Source organism: Notamacropus eugenii, chromosome 1 (assembly GCF_028372415.1).
Source record: "Notamacropus eugenii isolate mMacEug1 chromosome 1, mMacEug1.pri_v2, whole genome shotgun sequence".
Lineage (NCBI taxonomy): Eukaryota > Metazoa > Chordata > Mammalia > Diprotodontia > Macropodidae > Notamacropus > Notamacropus eugenii.
Window position 1 is genome coordinate 149,907,732 of NC_092872.1, and position 23,796 is coordinate 149,931,527.

A 23,796-nucleotide genomic window follows, 5' to 3' on the forward strand; every position below is an offset into this window, starting at 1 on the left:
CTGGTAGATGGAAGTGAGATCTCAACCCTAGCCTTTGCTAATTGCTGCAGACTGAACAGAGAGGAGAAGGCAGAGCAGTGTTAGGCTCTGCACAATTCTCCAAATATGAGAAGCAGCAGGAGCAACCTCTGTTACTTTGGGGGTAACACTGTGCACATATGACTGCCTATCACAGTGCATGGATAAGGATATTGAAAGTTCTGGAAATTAACTGATTTCCTTAAGCATAATACAAGATTCAACAAGCCCTTGGCTACTAGGACCAATCCCATAGCCCTTGTAGGCAATTATTATGGGTGCCGGAGGTCTCACCAAAGCTATGGTTGTTGCTGCAGATGTTTCTGCCTTAATAATTGTAGGAGTTACCAGTTTTCATCAAGTATCAGTCCACGGCACACATCTAAATTCTTGGCATAGCATGAGCCAGTCCTCTTGGCATTCTCATGAACCTAGTGGTAGAATTTGAGTGATAGGATTCTTAGTTGGGCTCTTCCCTGTTCCATCCCCTGAATTGACTGTACAATGAGTTATTTATCCCTACCAAAATGGAGAGATACAGCCATTTAGGGCCTAGGACCAGGCAGTGACAACAATAGTAACCCTTGACTATAAGATGAGGGGATTGGGACATGAGAGAAACATCCAGTTTTGCTTCTTAATAGATAACCATGTGACTTTGGGCAAATCACTTAACCTCCCTGGGCCTCAGTTTCCTCAGTCTATAAAATGTAGAAGTTCACTTAGATGAAGGCTTAAGGACCCTTCCAGCTCCAATTCTGATTCTATGATAGTCCTGTGAGGCCAGTAACATGCCTCTGCATGCGTATTGATATAAAGGCATCGATGCTACAGGCATATTTCCAAATAGGAAAGCAGGTTCATTTCTCAATGGCAATTAAAGAGAAAGTTGGATTTAATTTGTAAAATTCTTGTTTAAGGTAAGTCAGTTGGGAATATGCTTGAAGCAAAACCTCAATTAATCAGAACCTCAAATTACTTTCAACTCGATTTATTTTTCCACACTTTCCTTTAAGGAGAATACCTCTAATCAGAGGAAAATAAGTTCATATCTTACTCATATAAAAAGGCATGTTTTTAGGCATGCCCTGGGGGTCACTATAGATTCAACCTGTCTTGCTCTACCTTATTCATCTGTAGCTCTATACAAGAGTAACTAATTTTTAAGCCTTAAAGTGAGATTTTATGTATATGTGTTTTGAGTTCTTATTGTAATCAGAATAATCCTGAGGCTCTTATAAGATCCCAAATCATAAAAGAAAGTTCATCATGGTCACTGAATGACTTACTTAGACAGGAAATTGAGCTAATACATTTTTAGAAAATTTTTCAATAAGAGCTGAAATTGTAAAGACTTCATAGTCACCACTTAGTTAACCCATTTTTTTCCTGTATCAATTTTCATCATTTTTGTGCAATATTCAACAGAAATTTTATGACACAAAAATATTACATGAGGGAGGGAGGAGTATGGATTTTAAAAAAGAAAAATGAATGAGTTGCTCAAAAATTCAGTTAGCCAGAGGCTACCATTCCCAAGTCATCCTAGTTCGTGGTGGTGGTTGTTCAGTCCTTTCATTTGTGTCCACCTCTGCATGACCCCATTGGGGGTTTTCTTGACAAAGAGAGTGGAATAGTTTTCCATTTCCTTCGCCAGCTCATTTTACAGATTAGAAAACAGAGGCAAACCCTGAGTCACATAGCTAGTAAGCGTCTGAAACTACATTTGAACTCAAGTCTTCCTGCCTCCAGGTCTGGTACTCTATCCACTAAGCCACCTTTCTGCTCCCATCCTAGTCAGATAGAGTTTTGATGTCCTCAATAAGGTAATGAATCCATAGATTACTGGAACAAAAGTCAGTATGGTTTTGCTGGTGTGCAGTGATGAAGCTCTATGTCCTCTTGAAATACTTTTGACTCTTCTTAAGGTGATTTAAATGGCATAATACAGTGGAAAGGATAGTGGATTTGGACTTAGAAGACCTGGGGGGCAGCTAGGTGGTGCAGTGGATAGAGCACCAGTGCAGGAGTCAGGAGGACCTGAGTTCAAATCTCACCTCAGACACTTGACACTTACTAGCTGTGTGACCTTGGGCAAGTCACTTAACCCCAGTTGCCTCATCCTGGGTCATCTCCAGTCATCCTGATGAATATCTGGTCACTGGATTCAGATGGCTCTGGAGGAGAAGTGAGGCTGGTGACCTGCACAGCCCTCCCTCACTCAAAACAAAGTCAAGTACAAGTCATGTCATCTGATACAAGGTCTTCTTCAGCAATGAAGAATGAACACATCCTAGAACACCTGGATTTGAATTCTGCTTCTACTACTTACTACAGCGCATGACCTTGGGCAAGTCATTTAACTAGTTTTGGCCTCATTTTCTATATCTTTAAAAAGAGGGTGTTGAATTACATGACCACCAATGTGCCCTTCAGATTTAACTATATTTTCCTCTTCCAGGGCTACAGAGTAGACAGTTTTCTGGTTTGTTTGTGTAATATTCCAGTTTGGGATTTTTTTGTTGTTTTACACTCAAAGCCATTGGGCCCTGGAACCATTACTGATCTCTGTGACCTAACCAGAGGTCATATAGAGCAGAACTTTCAGAGAGAACCATGGAAAGTCTATTGAAAATAGGTTTTCCACTATCTGCTTCATAAATCAGTGGTATTATATGAAATAAAGTCAAATATGGGCAAGCCACTGTGGAGCTGCTGAGAACTGGGACTGCCCTTGCTGATAAGCAACATTTTCGAGCCTGTGAATGTAACAGACAGAGGCAAGCTGAGCTATCTGAATGCTGTAGTGAGCAGTAATAGCAGTGAGGGGGCAGGGGCTGAATCAACTGCTCATCACCACTCAGAATCTCTCTACTCACAGTCTTTCAGATAAACAGGAAATATGGTTTAATTTTCTGCCTGCAAATAATGAACAGATTTGGTGAGTAACTATCTCCCCCTGATCTAGCCTTATATCCCCCCCCTCCCCACCCCCAAATGCCCTGGGTGACACTTGGATTCTGCATTTTTCCTACTCTAAAAGATCATTACTCTGCATGGCTGGCATTGTCAGCTGTGAAGTCACCCTTTTTTGTCAGCCCAGTTGATTGATTTTCTCTGTCCATCCTGTCGTGGCCTTAGCTCTTTTCCCATCTGCCGAAACCAGCTTGCTTGTGGTTCTTCTGGCGTTTCCCAGTGTGAAACTGGACAGCAGACTTCTGCATAGGCTTCTGCAGATATCCAGGGCAAAGCAGCATTGCTGCCCTCCTACAGTTTATTTAGCATTTTTCAATAGAAACATTGCATCTTTTTCACCCCTTACATATTAATTTGGTGAATGCAAGACTGAAAATGAGGTCTGAATGAGCTGCTAGTTGAAATCAAACAGTTGAATTGAGAAGCTAATGAATCCTGTGTTCCTTTCGATAAATAGAAAGCAATGAACATGTTTGCCCTAAAGTTCAAGCTCTGATTAACGGGCTGTGCAAGATTTTGATCTCTTGAGCAAATATACTTTATATTTTTAATCTTCTATCCTGTTTCCTACTCCCAGTGTATGATCTCTTGTTGCAAAAAGTCTCTTTTTTATGGCCTCATATATAAATTGTCTTTTCAACCACAGCTATGTTCATTTGGATGGACTTAGATGAGTAATATTACCATCTTGTGAAAAATGATCATTCTGGTAGAAGCAGGAACCTTTTGTTCATCATTCTGAAAATCAAGCCACTGCATTTTGGGGCTTATCCTTTCAGTTTTGAATATATGTGTATGTGTGTGTGTGTGTGTGTGTGTGTGTGTGTGTGTGTGAGAGAGAGAGAAAGAGAGAGAGAGAGAGAGAAAGAGAGAGAGAGAGAGAGAGAGAGAGAAACACACTGTGTGCTTCTTGAACGTTTATATATTTAAACACTTAGAAATTCAGCAAGAAACAAGATCATTAAAGGTGATTGATTGCCACAGTCAAATTCCACTGGAACCTTACTTTCCCTAAATGTTAATTCTATAAAGTATGTATGTATGTGGGGGAGATGAGGGATGGGGAAAGGGGGAGGGATAAATTGTGTTGCTTGTTATCACTGTTCCTTAACTTTCCCACTAATCCAAACCACCCCATCAGGGAGCACAACTACAAGCCTTCATAATTAAAGCAGCCTGAGCAGGATAGTGAGGTTGCTGACAATCCCACATTCTTCTTTGTGTGGTCCATGTGTCCTCCATGGTTCGTTTATTCTTATAAAGGAAGAAAATGTTTACCAGCTTTCTGCTGTTTCAGTGATGCTTTTCTCCCCAATCTAATTTATAGGGTTGACAGTGTCTCCTAGCGGGCTGCTATCAATTCTGCGGTTTCCATCAGAAGTTGTGCTTAGTGATGTCTGGACACCAAATGGAAACCACTGTTGCTGAAGTAAATAACTAGCAGTGAGTATTTTGCTCTTTGGCTCCCCTGCTCCTCTTCCCCAGGAGATTCAATGGTTTGCTTAGAAAGGAGTAAAGAGCTTAATATCTGACCTCAAAACTGACCAAGGAGCAAAGCTGGTTTGGTACTAGCTATTAGCTTGAATTTGGACCAAAGGCTACTAGCTAAAAAGTGATAGACTTTGATGCATAGAGTAATTCTGATCCATTTCAAGCTAGGTCTCTATTTTCCCCACTCAGTCTTACTTATCTTTTGAATAAAATATTCTTAAAGCTAAGGTTGCCTTTCCACCACATTTATATACTCTATTTACGTGTTGTCTTTATTAAAAAAAATCATCTCCTTATTGTTGTTATGAATTAAGAATGTAATCTCCATTTTGTTAGAAAGACTGTAATCTCCTTGAGGGCAGGAATTTTTTTGTTTATTTGACTTTTCTTGTATTCCTCAGCGCTTGACACGATGCTAGCCCATGATAAGTGCTTATTAAATACTTGTAATTGATTGAATGCTTAAAATAAATCTCCTGTAGTAGGAAGTGAGATGCATAGCCTGGAAACATCCTTACAGCACATTTGCCTTTAGTTGGGTATTGTAGTTACCAAAGCACATTGTGAAGTAGACTTTTCTCTATGATCTAGCTCTATGGCAAGAAACTCGTCAAACAATACTTGCTTCAGGTTTGTAGAACAATCCCTTGGAAAACACAGAAAAGTAGATTGAGAGCTTATGTGAATGTGGATCATTCTCTTAATGCCTTTGGCTTTCTGCCCAATTGAAGAGGAGAAACTGATTGAGTCTACCTAAGGAGCAGATGAACCTTCATTTAGTCAAGGCCCATGGTTATTTTTTCCTTTGCATCAAAATAGCTCCCAGTACACATTCCTGAGAAACCCCATCCAGAGCGCTCTCTCCCCCAAAAGAAGGAAAACCCCACCCCACCAAACCCCTTAAATGTCTGCTATCATATAGGCAGGTAAATGTTTTCAGTACTTTTAACTTTTCCCAAGGTTTTTGTTTTTTTTTCCGCTTTTCCTTCTTTCATTCTTTTCAATGTTAGGAGTCACTTTTGTTAGGAAAATTTGAGCAGAATATTTCACTTGAATAGTGTATAGCTCCCAGCTTCATAATGTTCAATAATTTCAGATAATTAATAATCAATAGGGAATCTTAAAGAGTTGCACATTCTCAGTGGTACAGGGTACTCCCTTCCTGTCTAGATCCTTCCTAAAGGGGATCATCCCTTTCCTTTTCAGCTTCTTTACGGAGTCTTTTCCACTCCAGTCCACAGCAATCTCTCCTTCCTCGTAACTCCTATAGTGACTCTTCTTTGAACTGCTCATTACGCATAGAATACCGATGGCCTGGCAGTGGTGTTTAACTTCCAATTGTGTATACATCTGGCAGCCCCAGTGAGATTGTGAGGTCCTGAAGGGCAAGGGACCATGTCTTACATTTGAATCCTCAAATCAACCCAGCATTTATTGAGCACCTATCACTTAATTGTGCAGTCATTTTTAAGTCATGTCTAACTGTTCGTGACCCCATTTGGGGTTTTCTTGGCAAAGATACTAGAGTGATTTGCCATTTCATTCTCCAGCTCATTTTACAGATGAAGAAACTGAGGCAAACAAAGTGATTTGCCTAGGATCACACAGCTAGTAAGTGTCTGAGGCCAGATTTGTATTCAGGAAGATGAGTCTTCCTGACTCCAGGCTTGGCACTCTATCCACTGTGCTACTTACTTGCCCTTATCACTGAATACATGAGATCAATTGAAATAACCTGAAAAGCTCTTTGCAAACCTTAGAGTTCTATATAAATCCTAGTTATTCTTAGTATTGTTACTACAAGTACTACTACTACTACTACTACTACTACTACTACTACTACTACTACCACCACCATTACTAGTACTACTACTCCTGAGTGAAAAGCTTAGAGCAAATTGTTGGGGGCCTAAATAAAAAGCAATGCCTATCCTCATAGATAGTTCATTATGATAAGAAAATGAAACCCAGAGAAGTCACTTTGATAGAAACTGTTGCATGGTAAACATATTGGAAAGTTGCAAAAGAATACACAGGAGAGAGAAGTTATGAACTGGGGGCAAGGTGATGAAGGAAAGATCATAGAGCAAGGGGGCAATGGTAGCATTTATATAGCACCCGGCAGTGAGGTGGTCCAGTGGATACAGTGCCAACCCTGGAGTTAGGAGGACCAGAGTTCCAGTCCAGTCTCAAACACTTACTTGACTGTGTGACCCTGCGCAAGTCACTTAATTCTCCTTGTCTCTCTCTCCTCATCTGAAAAATGAGCTGGAGACTGAAATGGCAAACTGCTCTAGTACTTTTGCCAAGAAAACCCTAAATAAAGGGTCATGAAGAGTTGGGCATAACTGAAGTGGCTCAGCAGCAACGACATGGTACTTTCTTTATGCCAGGTACTGTGCTGGGTGCTTGACAAATTATGTCTTATTTGATCCTCACAACCCTGTGAGATAGCTGCTATTATTATCCCAGTTTTCATTTGAGGAAGCCAAGGGAGTTAGTAAGTATCTAAGACTGGACTTGAACTTAGGTCTTCCTGAGTCCAGGCCCAGGACTCTATTCATTGCACCATCTGGTTTCATATACCTAGATGATATTTGAGTTGGGCTACAAATGATGATTAAGGTTCAGCAGCAAGGGGGTACAGGAAGGCATTCCAATCCTACAGAATAGCCTATGTAAAGCTCCATGAGGTTAGGTATTGTGTCTTATTGAAGAGCAGGTATTATAGGCAATTTGAACAATGCTTTTCATTCAAATAGAACATTTTTTAAAAAGGCTTTTTATGGGGGGTTATGTTAGGAAGACTCGTGTGTCTTTGCAGGTAAATGGGAAGATACTTGGGCAGAGGGAGAGATTGAATATACTTGAAAAAGTGTTTATGTGATATAACAAGATTAAAAGGTGACAGAAAAGTGAAGATAGATTTTAAAAGTCTTAGTAAAAAATAAGGATGCATTTTTTTGCCAAAGGGAAAGAGAATTATGGGTAAAGTTTTGGTAATAGAACAGGGGAGTTTAGGGAGGTCATGGCCTACAGCTTCATAATATTGGAGGAGACTGACATTTGCTGTAAAGGGAAATGGTTGGGGGGAGAAGAAGAAAGAAAATTTTTGGACCAGTCACTGTGGAGAAATGTGATAGGGAGCTCATATAGATAGAGAAGTATTATAAAGGAATATCAATTACCTCTCTGAGATTATCTGCCATCAAGGTATAGTGGATGAAATTAGTCTGTATTTCATTACTTCTACAACTATAATAAATAGCCTTGAAACAAAAATGAAGAAAACAGATGGTATGGGTCTTTATATGAAGGTAAAGATTTTCTGAGTGTCCAGGGGTGCAAGACATTCTAGGTTAGCAGCTAGAGAAACATTAAAATGTTGGATAATGGGTTCAAGTCTGAGTATGAAGGTAAGTGAAGTCAGAGTGGGGAATATAAGCAGAGAGAATAGAAATGGGTTTTGATAAGGGTGAAAAGTAGATTTAATGTAAGTAGTATGCTGAGTTAGGGGAAAGGATAGGTTGTTGGGCTAAGAGAATGGAATTTCTGCATCATGAAAATTGTGTAATTCCAAGAGATGGTGAAATGGAAGGTGGAGTCATTTCATCATGTCTGCCTTGAAAGAGTATTTGATCAGGTTGAGGGGGTGTTTAGGGGGTAGCTATTAATGTGAATGTTAAAGATATTGAAGATTATGGGAAGAACCTTGTGGGACAAAGACAATGAATCAGATACTTAAGGTAATTACAGAGAAAGTATAGAGAGTGATCTGGATGGAGTTCAGTTGATGACAGTAGTAAGAATGGGAAGAGACTAATATAAATGTGTATAGTAGATGGTCAGTAGTTAATGAAATGCATGACCATCTTTGGGGGCTAGATTAGTTGCACTCAGCCCATTATTAGCTACAAGATTCATCTAAAATCTAAAAGTGATACAGGGGAAAAGGTTTACCTAGACATGTTAGACTTCATCTAGTCAACCTCCTTATGTTACAAATGAAGAAAGCCTAAGTGACTTGCTCACAGCCACAGAGTGATGGAATCAACACTGACTCCGGGTCTCCATATTCCTAACCAGTATACAGTAATGACTATTTGGGATATTGTTAATTTTACCCAAACAACTGATTGTTTAACTACATTAGTTGATTAAACAAAAAACTGCTCACTTCTTGAACAGATGTTGGGCATTATTAAATGCAGGTTTTTGGCCCTGATTTAGGCTTTAATATAACACTACCATTGGATGTATGTTGGTTGGTTGAATATATTGTAAAAGTCATTAGTATTACAAGCAATATTTGGTAGCCTTAAATGTGAATGAGTATTTTATAAAACAAAATCAAGATTTATATTTTTCTTCTCTTGGAGGTATTTTTATTAAATGCTTGTATTTTAAAACAAGTCTATTTACTGTGTAAGTCTAGAGCTGGAAGGAACCTTAAAGATCATAGAGTCAAACTTCCTGATTTTGCAGAGGATGTTCGGGAATGATAAGTAAATGTCTTGCCCAACATCATGAAGATAATAAGTATACCTATTTATATGCACATAAATATGCTTAGGATTTGACACTGCTTTTAGTTAGGAACTATGGTTTATATTTTTATTTTATATTTACTTTTTATTTATATTTTATATCATATTTGTATTCATATTATATATTTATATCTATATATTCCATGGTATATAGAATATGCCTGTGAAAACTCCCTCCACTAATGAAAATCAGCAACTTTCGTATAATTTAAGAGTCTTCAAAAGTTGTGTGGGACATTGAGAGGTTAAAACATCACACAGAATTTTTCTGTATGAGAAATTGATCCCAGGCTATGTGTGGCCCTCTATGCATTATGATATTCATTTCCCCAATATATCCATCGGTATACAACCCACATATACATGCATATGGCAATATGTGCAATATGAAATGAGGTATGACTCATCAGAAGGGTTCTCTAGATGTTTCTTCCATTTCCTATCTGCAGTCTGTGTGGTTCAAAACATGGTAAGAATAGTATTGCATTCCAGAGTAACCAACATTTAGGTAGCTTTCAGTCTTTGCTTCCTGCAGCTGAAAAAAAAAATTAGTTATAAAACAAAGTAGGTTATGTGAAGTTTTCCTAAAGAAATGCAGATAACATAGAGCTGTTATTCTCAGTCACTGTTACCAGTCTGGAAGTTTTGCCACAATGTGTACTTTCCCTGTGAGTTCTGACTGAATTTGGGAATGTTGTGGGTGGCTGAGAGAAACTATGTAAAATGTACTTTTGTAGTTCTAGCCATTCATGTAATCTCTGATGTGCTTTTGCTTATTTGGATCCCAGAACTTCTATGAAATTTGAAGGAAAAAGTGCGTGTCCATGGGAACAAAATGAAAGCTATGTTTTATGTCCTCCATGGTTTGAAATGAAAGACAGGTTGCTTGATGTCGTACCTGTATTAAAGTCCTGCTTCTAACATCCAGTTGCCACGTGACCATGATGGACAAACAGCTTGAGGTGTCAGGGCCCCCAAACCACTTTCTTGGACCATGAGTTACAAATAAGTTGCTTATCTTCATCAGTGCAGAGTGATCCTGTATCTGGTGCTCCCCATGATGATAAAATTTGATCTAAACCAAAAAATTGTTCCAAGTCTTATGATAATTACACTCAGTGTGATTAAGAAAGATATATTCCAACGTTGAATTTGGAGTTGGATAGTGATGGTGTTAGGGATTATCTCAGTGAATTGGTATAAGGTTGTCTTTCAAAAAGATAGCAGCCGCAGCTAGTTAACTGTGATGTAGTAAAGTCAGGAAATATTTGAGTATATCCTTTGTGCAAAACATCATGTAAGGTTCTGTAAGACATACAAAAAATTATAGGACTTCATCCTAGCCATCAGAGTTTTACCATCTAGTTATTTTAGAGATAAGTATAAGACACATGATAAATTAAAAACACATCAATACATTAAGGATATGTTACTTCATTGGTATAGGAACTTCTTTCACTGGTGAAGAGCACAGCCTAGCTATAACTTAATAAATGAATCTTAGAGAGTTGCCCAGAATTCAGAGTAATTAAATGGCTTACCACACTTACTTGTGCTTTGGTCACAGCTCCTAAATATCAAAGTGGAGGAAAGTGACATAGATGAATTAAATAGCAAATCAGAAAGACATAACACAGTACATGATAACTTCCCTCATGAGTGGTATAGACAGTGAGCAATAAGAACTCAGAGGGAGAGGGAAGAGCAGAACCAACATGATTAAGTGGCAGAAAACAGTAGGTGAAATCCTCTCCAAAACTCTTCCAAACAGACCTAGACATGCAATGCAAAGAATGGAAAATCCAGAAAAAATGACAGTGAGTTATTTGTCCAGTCCAACTCAGCATATAGAGACAGACAGGGAGGTCTGCATACAGGGGCGACCCAGTTCCAGGTTATAGATTGAGCAGTGGTCTATTCTTGCTAAGACCTAACCCCAGTTTAGGAACTTGCAGAGCTCAGACCAGGGGGCAGCAAACAGACTCTGCCCTAAGTCAAACCACTCTGAGAGGAATGAAAGCTAACAGGTACCCAACCTGCCCCTAATATTATACTCAATGCCCAAGGAAGGTAGCAACACAACCGACTCAGACTTTCCTCCCAGAAGTGTGGCAGAATTTCTATAATTCAGAAAGTAGGCTGATAGAATGGATGAGCAAACAAACAGCAATAAAAGAATCTCACCATAATGAGCTGTTATGATGACAAGGAAGTTCACAACACTAAGATGAGAATGACCCCAAAGCATCCATCTATAAGAAAAAAAGATTAATTACAAACTCAGTTAGAAATCCTGAAAGGAAGCAAAAGTGCTTCTTTTTCTCTTAAAAAGTTAAAAACATTTTTGCCTAAATGAGACATGAGAGTGCTTAAGGAAAAAATGTGGAAAAGAAATGAGAGCAATGGAGAAAAGAATTGGAAAGGTAACTGACATTTTGACACAATAGTTACAAAACCTTGCCAAATCAAAAAAACTACCTGAAGATTTAAATGGACCAAATAAAAGCCAATGATTCTGTGAAGCAACAAGAAATATTAAAGGGAAGTCAAAAAGCTAAAAAAAAAAAAATGTCCCAGCAGCCCTCCCCCCAAAGCCAACAATCCAACCTCCTTCCCAAAAAAAACCCTGACCTAGAAAATTAATTGAGGAGAAAAAAATTTAAGAATCATTGAATTTTCTGAATGCCATGACCAAGAAAAGATCAAGAACTATGAAAAGAAAATTGACCAGGTCTTATTACCAAAGTAAAAATGGAAAGAATTTGCTGGTCCCCTCCAGAAAGAAACCCCAAAATAAAAATGCTGAGAAGCATCATAACCAAAATCCCCCCAAAAATACTGTGAACAACCAGAAACAAAACAATTCAAGTACCAGGGAGCCATAGTCAGGATCACCCACATTTGAAGTTGGAATATGATATTCTGGAAGGCAGAGGGAATGAATTTTTGGTCAAGAATAACTTATCCAGTAAAACAGAGTATAATGTTATGGGGGAGGGAAGGAACTGGATCTTTAATGAAATAGAGTACTTCCAAGCACTTCTGATGAAAAGATTGGAGCTGAGGAGAAACTTCAAAGTTCAAACATAGGAGTGAAGAGAAATATAAAAAGGTAAACATAAATGAATAATGATGATTCAAGGACAAAACATGGACAAACTGCTTACCTTCATATATGAGAGATGATTCATGTGGCTCTTTTGAACCCTATGATCATTGGAGTTCATCTAAAGACTCTAATTAGTCAAGACTTGAGAGTGTTCTGTTAATCTTGATGATTTCCAAAAAAGAAAAGAAAGAAAGGTGAAGAGGAATGTATTGCAAGGGAAGGGAAAGGAATTTTGGGGAAAATTATCTCACGTAATTAGGGGGTACACAAGTAGACATCTATACAAAGGAGTAGAGTATGTGGGGATGTGAACAACACTTGAACTTCCCTCTCATCTGAACTGGTCAAAAGAAGGAAGAATACCCATACAAAGCCAAACAGTGGGTACAGAAATAAGTTTCACTCAACAGGGAGAAGTAGGAAAGAAAGGGGAGAAGTAGAGAAAAGGAATTAGAAGGATGATAGGTTAAGGGAGGGATTAGTGCTAAAACAAAGCAAACTCTAAGGATGTACAAAAATATTTATTGTGTTTTTTTGATGTAGCAAAGAATGGAAATCTGAGGGGGTACTCATAAATTAGAGAGCGGATGAACTAGTTGTGCTATATGAATGTCATGGGCATATTTTTGCTGAACTCATCAGTATAACGACCAACGATTCCAGAGAACTAATGATGAAACATGCTACCTACCTCCTGATAGAGAAACAAAGGACTCAGAATACAGAATGAAACAATTTTTTTTTTTGGATATGACTAAAACGGAAATTTCTTGTCTTTGTGATGTGGTAGAAGAGCATGGTTTGAGCAAAGGCAAAAATGAGAAGACATAAGGTTGCCCAGGTATCAGTACATTAACCAGTATTGTTGAGGTAAGACAAGAGGAAGTAGAGAAATGATACTGGACTAGGTTTGGGAGGCCCTTGAATGCCAGAGATGATGAAATGGCTCTGAGAGCCGTTTTTGTGAATTTTATGGGTGAGAATGTTAATAATGTCCCATGTCAATGAAATACTTGTTATGTCTAAGAGGTATTATGGTGTAATGGATAGAGAAATGACCTTGGAATCAGAAAGACCCAGGTTCAAGGTCCACTTCTGATACATCCTGACCATGTGATCCTGAAAAGTATTGTAATATCTCAGTCTTTAAGACTATAAAAATTGCAGACTAGTTACTTATTTGCACTGGCATAAAGAGTTTCCTCCTCTGGAGTTTCTTACACCAAAGAAACCATAGATCTATTCTAAAAACAGCCTGTTGTCAAGACCTACATCCAGAAGCTAGGCTTGTTATAAATTATCATGGGATGTGTGTTCATCCTTCAGTGCCACAGAAGACCGCGCCATCAGAGAAATGATGACATGACTTGCACTTGACTTTGTTTTGAGTGAGGGAGGGCTGTGCAGGTCACCAGCCTCACTTCTCCTCCAGAGCCATCTGAATCCAGTGACCAGATATTCATCAGGATGACTGGAGATGACCCAGGATAAGGCAACTGGGGTTGTGACTTGCCCAAGGTCACACAGCTAGTAAGTGTCAAGTGTCTGAGGTGAGATTTGAACTCAGGTCCTCCTGACTCCTGCACTGGTGCTCTATCCACTGCACCACCCAGCTGCTCCATTGGATCCCTAGCTGAGGCTCAGTTCACTGTAATGAAAACTGGATGTGGAGTCAGAAGTTTGAATACCATCCTTGTCACTTACTTGCTGTGGGACCTTGGACAAATCATGTAATATTATTAAGCCAGTTAGTTTTTTTAAGTATTGCTTTATTTTCAAATATTTTACTGATGCCTATCGATTTTTATTCTGAAATTACTTTTTAAGAGCTTCTCCCTAAACCACTTCCTGCCCCTCCCCCTTACCTCCATCACCAAAAGAAATGCCCCCTTTTACTTTTAGTCTCCACCTCCTCAGTCCATCACCTCTCTTCCAAGGGAAGGAAAATAGATTTGCTCTTCGGAACACTGAAAACAGTAGTTGTCATCGCATTTAGTCTGAGCTCTAATGTCTTTTAATACTGTTTTCATTTACATTGTAGTCATTTTCTGTTTTTTTTCTGTGCTTTTCTCCGCTCTTTCCTCTAAATTTTTCATGTCTTCTAATGTTTCTTTGAAATACTCATATTTGTCATTCTAATCTTGTGATCATATTCCATTAAATAGTAATAGTGAAGATAGCAACAGCTCGCATTTACATACTCTTAGGAATGATCTCATTTGCTCCCTTTAGTAACTCTTTGAGGTAGGTAGGTAGTGTTGGTATGCCCATTTTTCAGGTGAAACAAATAAAGCATACTGAAATGAAATGACATCACAAGGATCATCCAGTGGCTAAATATTTGCGGTAGTATATTTTGAGCCATACCCAAACTGCATTTCTAAAATTTTTGCTTCTATAAAAGTACTACTGTGAACATTTTGGAATATGTGAAAAGGCATCTAGGTAGAGTATTAGACTCGGAGTCAGGAAAGCTGGACTTCAAACCTTGTCTCAGAAACGACCCTGAATGAGTCCTTTAACTGCTCTTAGCCTCACTTTTCTCATTTGTCAAATGAGGATAATTATACCACTTACTTCAGAAGGTTGATATGAAGATCAAATGTGTTAACATATATAAAGCAAAGTCAGCTATTATTAATAATTAATAATAATTGCAATCTATGTATGTCACTTCTGGCTACTCTCAATTTACCAGAATATTCAATTAAGCAGAATTTGGAAAGTTTCCAATGTTGTCCTCACTGGAATATATTGGGGCAGTTCATTTAAAAGTGGAATCTAGTTGAGACTGTAGTGGGTAGACCAAGGTCTCTATTGGAAGCTACTTATCCAATATCTGTAGGAGGAAGGTACTTATTCAGATCCTGTATTCTTCCTCATATCAGTAGAAGGCAGCCTGGGGGCAAAATTTGAAAAGAGATTTATTTATTTATTTTTTTAATCTAATGCTTGGGTGTACTAGAAGTACTTTGCCAGGTAGGTGTCAGGGTAGTTATTCTCTAGAATTATTGAGCTATGGACACAGTTTCAAAGGACTTGCCCAAGTCCTTTCTTACACACCATGACTGCATGAGAAGCAGATTTTAGAGGGTTGAAACATGGCAGCCCTAGACATTCAAATTCATGGCAAGGAAAGTGAACTTCAGAAACAAGAGTGGGCAGAAATAGATTAGGTAGGAGGGAGTGCTGTACTTGATGTCAAGGAAGAGGATTAACTTTTAAGTATCTCTTCATTTTGTATAAGTGCTGACCTTTTCATCTGTTGGTGTGGAACCTCCCTCCCCTACCATCATTCTATTGTATGTTTCTCTGTAGTGCTTCATAACATCACAGGATTTAGAGCTGGAAGGGACCTTAAAGATTATTCAGCCTAACCTCCTCATCTGCAAACTGAGGACAGAAAAGGTTGAAGACAAAGGAGGGTAAGTGGTCTACCCCAAGTCACTAGTAGAATTAGGATCCACGCCCAGACCTTCTGACTCTAAATCTATCACTCGACATCATGCCAAGTCATAATCAATCCAGTTAAATTTTAAAAAATAAGTTGATATGGATGAGAGTATGGGGAAAGATGAGTGGGGGTGGAAGAAACCCTTGAGATCATCCCCTTTCAGAAAACATAATAGGATTTATAGGAAGTACAGTATGCTAGAGGTGGTTGTAAAAAGAGACTTGGAAGTGCTTTTTCATGTGCCAGGCACTGTGAAAAATCAGTGACTGATGATTTTCAACCTTTGGTAATTTGGAGAATGCTGGCACCGCTCTTTATTCCAAGTACTAATTCATTATATTACTTTAGGCATTCTTATCTTTTTATTCATTGTCAAAATAAAAGTCATGTTTACTCTCTTCTACAGTATAGGAATTAGAGAAAATACAGTATTATTTAATAGACTCTCATTTATCTGGGAGCTAAATAGCCAGAAAACTCAAATAATCAGAATACCCTCTTTCCAACGATAAGTGGTATTTTTTGGACCAGTCACTGATTTCTTTATAGATGAGCTTGCTCATCCATAAATGGTTAAAATAGTTGATTTCTTAGGTCCCATTCACCTACAACATTGTGGGATGCTTTAATGATGATCCTTAGCCATCCTTAACCTCAACTTTCTCACCTGTAAAATAATGATTTTGGATAACTGCCCTCTAAGTCTTCTTCTGTGTCTTAATCTGTAATGCTATGAAATACCTTAAAGTATCCTCTGAATCATCAAAGAAAACTTCAGTTATGCTCGATAGGGCTTTTGTTTGATGGATCTGTGATTTATCTCAGTATAGGGAGCTTGCAGTGTGGAAAGTACTTCTACTGATGCAGATCATGACCTTGTCTATAATGTAACAGTCTCAGAGAGTGGTCTGAGGCAATGAGAGGTTAAGTGACTTGACCATCACACCCAGTATGGGTCAGAGGCAAGATCTGAACCCATGTGTTCCTTCCTATTTAGTATGCCATGTTGGGTTTTAGTATGAAGCAAATTTAGTTGTATTTTAGTTCTTTGATAATTGGTAATCCATACGTGTTACTTTTGGCTACTCTCAATTAACCAAAATATTCAATTAAGCAGAATACTCATTCTCTAAATGTTTTCATGGGCCTTTCACAAATAAGGGAGCTTTGAGATCCTTTTTGCCAAGAGCTTTTCTATCTCGACAGAAAGAGAAAAACAACTCCTGGGATTAACATCGAATGACTGTTTTCTGCTTATGCTATAAAATTAGAAAGATGATGATTAAGAGCTTAGTATGAGAGGCTCATTTTTCTCATTTTCTGTGCATTACGAGTATATCAATCTTTTCTATATCCCAAATATTCTCTGAATCTTTACATTCACTGTGACTTTTTTTTAAAGAAAACTATAATTTGGTGGTTTCCAAAGATTTTTTCCCCTCTCTGCCAAAAGCCCACAGTGACATCTAATCATTTTATAAACTGACATTTTTTAAAAAAAATCTGTTTTTATGCATTCATCAAAGTTCACACAATTTGTATTTGTCTGCTTAATAAAGATATTTTCATACCATTCAGTGCTGTATATTTTTGCTGCTGTTTAGATGGGAAAGTCTGCTCATTGTTTTTCTTGGTTCAGAAATAACACTTTCATTGTTTGGTTGCTCATCAGAGGACATAACCTCATTTGCAGTAACTGTTCCAGATCCTTTTATTTATATTTTATGGGTACATTTCCCTGGAAGCTCAAAAAACTGCACAATATATCTTATTAGTCTTCCCTATAACATGTTATTTTTATGCTGAATGTAGCCAGATTCATCCAGAACCTAAACTACTATAAATAGTATACCATATTAATAAGTTGAGGTCACCACTCAGTTATCTGGTTTGGGGTCAAAGCGGGAGTCCTGGGTTGCCTAAACCTATTCCTTGAGAATGACAGAGAAGCTGAACCAGGGCATGCTGGTAAATGCTGAACAATCAGCTCTCTGGAGAAAAAAAAGCAAAAACCATTGTATTATTAATATTTTCTCCATTATCTTTTGAAGTTTAGGCAGTCCTAGCATAAATTGATCCTTTAACATTTGGCTCAGAAGCCATTACAGGTTGGCTCCAGCACACTCTTGTATCCACCTTATTTCTTGTTTGGATTGCTAATTGATGCATTATTTTTATTCATCTCAAATTTTTCATTTACCTCATCTTAGCATTTTGTGGGATAAGATGAACTCCAGCATTTTAACTATAAGCTAAGATTTCTTTTTATCAGAATTTGTTTTTGTTGAGTTGCTGTGTCCAGCTCTTTATGACCCCATTTGAGGTTTCCTTGGCAAAGATACTGGAGTGGTTTGCCATTCTCCAGCTCATTTTTTTGGGATGAGGAAACTCAGGCAAATAGGTCTTAAGGGACTTGCCCAGGGTCACATAGCTAGTAAGTGTCTGAGGCTAGGTTTGAACTCAGATAGAAGAGTCTTTTAGACTCCAGGACTCTATTCACTATGCCGCCTAACTGCAACATATCAGATTATATTAGTATTATTAATTATAATACTTTGATGCATCAGTGTGTGGTCTCTTCAGGGGGGCACCATCCAAATATTGCAGGTTACATCCTAGTCATGCCTTCCCATCCTGTGAAATTTTTATTCATGTCCTTCCCTAAATTATTTTCAAAAGATTTTCACATTTTATTCACTTCAATATTCATGTATTAAATGCCTGATAAATGTAAGCAACTGTACTAGGTGCTGGAGTTCCAATGATGAAAAATGACAGTCTTTGCTTAAAATGACAGTCTTTGCTTATAGGGAGATGTGATTTGTACACATATTTATATACATTAAAAGACAGAGTGTGATGTTAAAGTAAAAAGATATATATTTACTGTGCTCTAAGAAAATTTAAAGAGAGAGAAATCTTTCAGTGGAAGGGAATGTAGAGTCTAGCAGTCTTCACAGAGAAAGTTATAGCAGAGCCCAAACTTGAAGGAAGGGGCAGGCAGTGACTGAGGAGGAAGGAAGTACCTTCCAACGTGGTGGATGATCTTTGTGAATGCCCAGAGATAGTAGTAGATGACTGGTTAAATTTGGGGAAGGAAGTAGTACAGTTTGGTTAAAACATTGAGATTATCTAGGAGACTAATGTTAAGTAAAGCTTAAAAAAAAAGATAATTTGAAGATATAATGTAGAGATCTTTGAGTGCTTGGCTAGGGGATTTGTGTTTAGTCCTGTAAACAAAAGGGAGTATGCAGGGAAGTTGTTGATGAAAGGCTTTGAATCTTCTCCTTGAAGGTAAGCTGAGTCAGTGGTTGACTGGAAAGCTGGCAGAATGTCGTGGCAAAGGTGTTGGACAAGAATTTAGTAGACCTTGGTTGGTTCTGCCATTAACTTGCTATGACTTTGGGAAAATCCTTTCCAATCTGTACCTGTTTTCTCACTTGCAAAGTGAAAAGCTTGGGCATGAAGACGTCTTCAGGTTCCTTTCAGGTGTTAACATTCTAGGGAGTGACAGTAGGGTAGAGTGGAAAGAGCACTCACCCTACATATCCAAGACCTATGCTTGAATTCTGAGCCTTCTTCTTGCTAGCCATGGCTTTGGGCAAGTCACCTAACCCCTCTGTGCCTCAGTTCTTTTATTTGTAAACTGTGACACTGACATTACTTACTTTACGAAGTCGAGGTATGGTAAGCACTTTGTGAACCCTTAAAAAGTGTTAGGAAAATGTGCATTGTTGTAATAGTTCTTTGCAAAAATATCACTGCTTGACCTTACAGGACACTGCTTTTTTTTTTTGAATTGCCTTCATGGATGAAGACAAACTACTTCTTCCCTTTTCTTTCCTTAGATCCTAAAGGAACTTGCCAAATTATTATACATAGAATCCTAAGCAATCCATGGTTACTGAATATATTTGGATATTTCTTTAGACTCCAGTGAGCGTAAGTCCAGCATCTGACTTATTGTTTTCCCCTTCAGATTTAGGCAAGAAACTTGCAGTTACTCTTTTGTTACCTGAGGTCCTGAGGTTGAATTGAATGGCATCCATCCAGTTTTTCTTTCTTATTGTCTTTGGGAGATTTATTAATAAATGAAGGTACCACTTTCTCTTGATGACATTTATTTACCTTTGGCAGTCCAGACAAGGCTTCAGCTCACTTCCCTATGCTCTGTTCTAAAGGTCTAAAGTTGAGGAAACAAACTCTTCTCCTTTCTCGATTGTTTATCCCATTCCTATTCTGGCTTCAACAGCTTTGCAAGTAGCTTTCAGAACTTTTGTCTGGAAACATTTTATGAAATCTTCTTTTGTTTGTCTTTGCTACTCCTCCCTCCTAACCATCTCTAATTCTTATTATTCCCTGGATCCTTTCCTACAGAAAGGAAATGGAATATATGATATACAGTAAATGAAGCCAGGGTGCCTCATCTTCTCCCATTCCATCTCCACTACTTTGACATTAATTTCCATGAACAAATTTTTTAAAAAAGGAATGGAAAAGAGAATCTGGGCATATGAAGCCTGCCTTGACCTAGTTTCATGTCTGAGAAAATACTTTAGATTTATGAATGGTTAGCTTGGGCTTAGGACTATAGATACAAACTGAAAAGACAGTCTCATCATACCCTCAAAGGCCTTTAATGGGGAAACACCACACTTATGGGGAGCTGGAGAGCCCTTCCAGAGGACTGTGCCTTCTAACAAAGAATTTTAAAAAGAGAAAGAGAAAAAAAATGCGGCAAAACCAATTGTGACCCATTGAAAACCCTGACATTATCCTCTCCTGTCCCTACCATTCATTTTGCTTAATCTGCTTTGATGCAACTCTGTTCCCACAGGCTCTGTCTCTTCCCCATCTCCCCACACTCTGTATACCCGTTTCCTAGTTTGAGGATTTTGCTTCATTTATACCCCCCATCTCTGTTGTGTAACGGATTGTGTTGCTGCTGCGGAGGCTTTTGAACAGGGACATATTCCCTGTCTTAAAAGATTAGCACCTAAGGCTTGTTGTATGATTCAGAGTAGGGAGAACTGTGAAGAGAATGATGGGCAGTTCTAAGAATTTTGCTTTAGGAACAAATTTGAGGCCACTCTCTTCTGCATTATGAGATGCCCATTCATCAGTCAGTAATGCTTTGTGCCTCCTGTAGTACGTGTGCTCTACAGTAGATTTATAGATTCCCAAGGGATCTCTAGGAATTATCTTCCCTGGAGATAGATCCTGTGCTATCTTTAAAGCAATGAGAAGGTGATAGAAAATGGAACTAGTTTTTTTCCTTTCTTCCAGCCCATCCTTTTTCTTCTTTAATTTCCTAAGTAGCTCTCTTCTCATGTGGCAGCCAGCTGTTCCTGGTGTGGGAACAAACAAGGGAATCGGGCGATTGTTTCATGCCACTTCCTCTCTGCCCCCCACACAGACGTACCAGTCATTCAGGATGTACGCCCTGCTTCTGGAAGTATTTAATTGAGCTCTCTGAAGGATGTGCAGCTCCATAGGCTGCTGGGGAAGAAGCAGAGCCAAGCCAAAAAAAAAAAAAGGAACTGACAAAAACCAAAACTTTACTTATGCACCATTTCCTTTTGATGGTTTCTTTGGGCAAAGGTGAATATAAAATTGCTATTGTGGGGAAAGGAATCCAATATGTTCAGGGCTGGACTGGGGAACCAAAACAGCCTGAGAGAAATACTACCTAAGAGATCTTTTTGTAAAGCAAATCCCTAGACTTTACAGGAATTAATCAGTCAACAAGGATTTGTTGAGAGCTTTCTGGGTGCCCAGCATCGTGTTAGAAGCTGTGCCTTCATAGAACTCTTTTCCCATATTAGAAAAAATCCATAGACATTGATGATAGGCCATTTGGTTCTAAATATTTCCCCTTCTTTAATGTTGAAGGGTTAAAGCCTCTTTACTTGTGTCTCCACTTAATGGAAAAATAACATATATGCAGTTAAATTTATAAAACACATCTATATTATACAAAGATCCTATGATGTGACACTGTACGCTAATTCAACTGAGCAAGCACTTATTAAGCACCTAATGTGTGCAGAGCACTGTGCCAGGGATTTATGAAGGTGAATAAGACCCAGACAGTTTCCTCATGGAGATTATAATACAGTAGTAGGAAATATATAGCATAACATAAATAATTTTAATACAAAATAGATCATGATAAGGGATGAGAGAAGTACAAAGTGCCTTGTAAGGCCTGACTGACGTTCAATTTAATAAACACTTATTAAGCCTTTAAAAAAAGCCTTTTTTGTGGCCTCCCCCCTCCCGCCTCTCGCCTTCATGGCTCTATTCAAGTTAATTTCAGATACACTGACTTCCCTTTCATGAGTTACATGCCGTGCCTCCTCTCCTCACACTTCTGCAAAGACCTGTGGCTTTTAATATTAAATGGCCAATTTTACTCTTGTGAGAAAACCCCTGTAAGTCCTGGGGATGTTGCAGTGGTCACAAATGAGCCCTTATTTATTATGTACAAATCTCTGTGCTAGGCACCAGGAGAATGACAAAATTTAGATAAAATATGGTGTCTGCCTTCATGGAGCACCCAAATCTTTTCATCTGTCTCTACCCTTCCTCCCTCCTACCTTCTCTTCTTTTCCCTTCCCCTTCCCCCTTTCCAATTCTTCTCCTCCTCCGCCTTCTTCTCTTCCTTCTTCTTTCTTCCTTCTCCTCCATCTTCTCCTCTTTCTTCTTCTCCTTCTCTTCTCCTCCTCCTCCTCCTTCTTCTCCTCCTTCTTCCTTCTCCTCCTCCTTCTTCCTTCTCCTCCTCCTTCTCTTTCTTCTTCTCCTCCTCCTTTTTCCTCTCCCTTCCTCCCTCCTTTTTTCCCTCCCTCTTCCTCTCTCCCTCCCTAACTCCCTCCCCACTCTCTCCACTCTATTACTTCCCCGGTATCTCTCACTACATTACTTTTAAGATTCCATTTCCTTACTTGCTGTGCCTGAAAATATTTCTCTTATGAAGTTATTGTGATGGCATATTTCGAAATGTCATAGAGCGTTATGATCTATCCTTAGATAAGGATGCTATTTAAATATAGAATGTATATTGCTAGATGTCTTGACAATTGTTATTAAACATTTTGTGGGCCAAATCTAATAAGGGGAAAGTTGAACTTAAACTTTCCATGTAAAGCTTTACACTTTGGTTTTAAATTCAACTCCATGTGTACAGGTTAGGAGAGACGGCATTAGACAAGTTTCTGTGACACATACATGCAGAGTTTGAGTGACTATCAGCTCGATATGAGCCAGCAACGGGATGTTGTAGTTTAGTAAGCTAAGGGGACTGGTGCCCAAAATGTGGGGGTGAGGTGACAGTGCCACTGTAGTTTTCCCTGGTCAAACTACATCTAGAGAATTATATCCGGTTTTAGGTACCATATTTTGGGAAGGACAGTGAGTAGCTGAAGTGTTTCCAAGGGAGAGTAACCCAAGTCATGATGGGACTAAAGACCAGGTTGTCTGAGGAACTAGTGATGTGAAGCCTGGGTCAGGTTTAACTGTCATAGCCATTGTCAAGTATTTAAATATTTGTCATGTGAAACAGGGATTTCCCTGGGATTGCTCGACCCCAGAAGACAAAACTAGAAGTTTCAGAGGAGCAGATTTAGATTTTTTATATAAAGAAGAACTTTCTATAAATCAGAGATATCTAATAGAAGCATGGGGAGGCTAATCATTCTACCAGTATCAAGAAATACTGAATTGCACCTTACTAGAGGTCTTCAACTGAAAACTGGATGCTCACTTGTTGGAGCCATTCACAAAGGGATTTCTATTTATTTGCATGGGCAGCTAGGTGGTACAGGGTATAGAGTGCTAGGTCTGGAGTCAGGAAGACCTGAGTTCAAATCTAGCCACAGACACTTCCTAGCTATGTGACCCTGGGCAAGTCACTTAGTCCTGTTTGCCTCACTCAGCTTCTTCATCTAAAAACTGGAGAAAAAAATGGCAAGCCACTCCACTATCTCTGCCAAAAAAAAAAATGGGGCCACAAAGAGTTTGATGTGATTGAAACAGCTAAAGAAAAACAAGGGGCAATGTGATATGTAAAAGTTAGCTCTTTTTTATAAAATGCCTTTTTTTGTCCCTCTCCCTTCCCTCACCATATTAATCAGTCTAGCCTACTTGGTTATATTTGCTTTGAACTTCCTAAGTTTCTACTCATTTCCCTGGTCACATTTTAA

General features: G+C 38.6%; 1 protein-coding gene across 3 annotated transcripts in view; it reads left to right on the forward strand.

Annotated features, from left to right (window-relative positions):
* OTUD7A (OTU deubiquitinase 7A) overlaps positions 1-23,796 on the forward strand; it is a 415,292-nt gene that overhangs the window by 94,142 nt on the left and 297,354 nt on the right. Inside the window, exon 2 of one of the 3 annotated variants that reach the window (XM_072616550.1) lies at positions 4,322-4,437. The exons of 1 other annotated variant lie outside the window; for it this stretch is intronic. The gene's annotated coding sequence lies outside the window, so the exon portion shown is untranslated. Of the gene's footprint in view, positions 1-4,321; positions 4,438-23,796 lie in introns of those variants that run through there. One more of the 3 variants, XM_072616565.1, reaches the window with a different exon arrangement.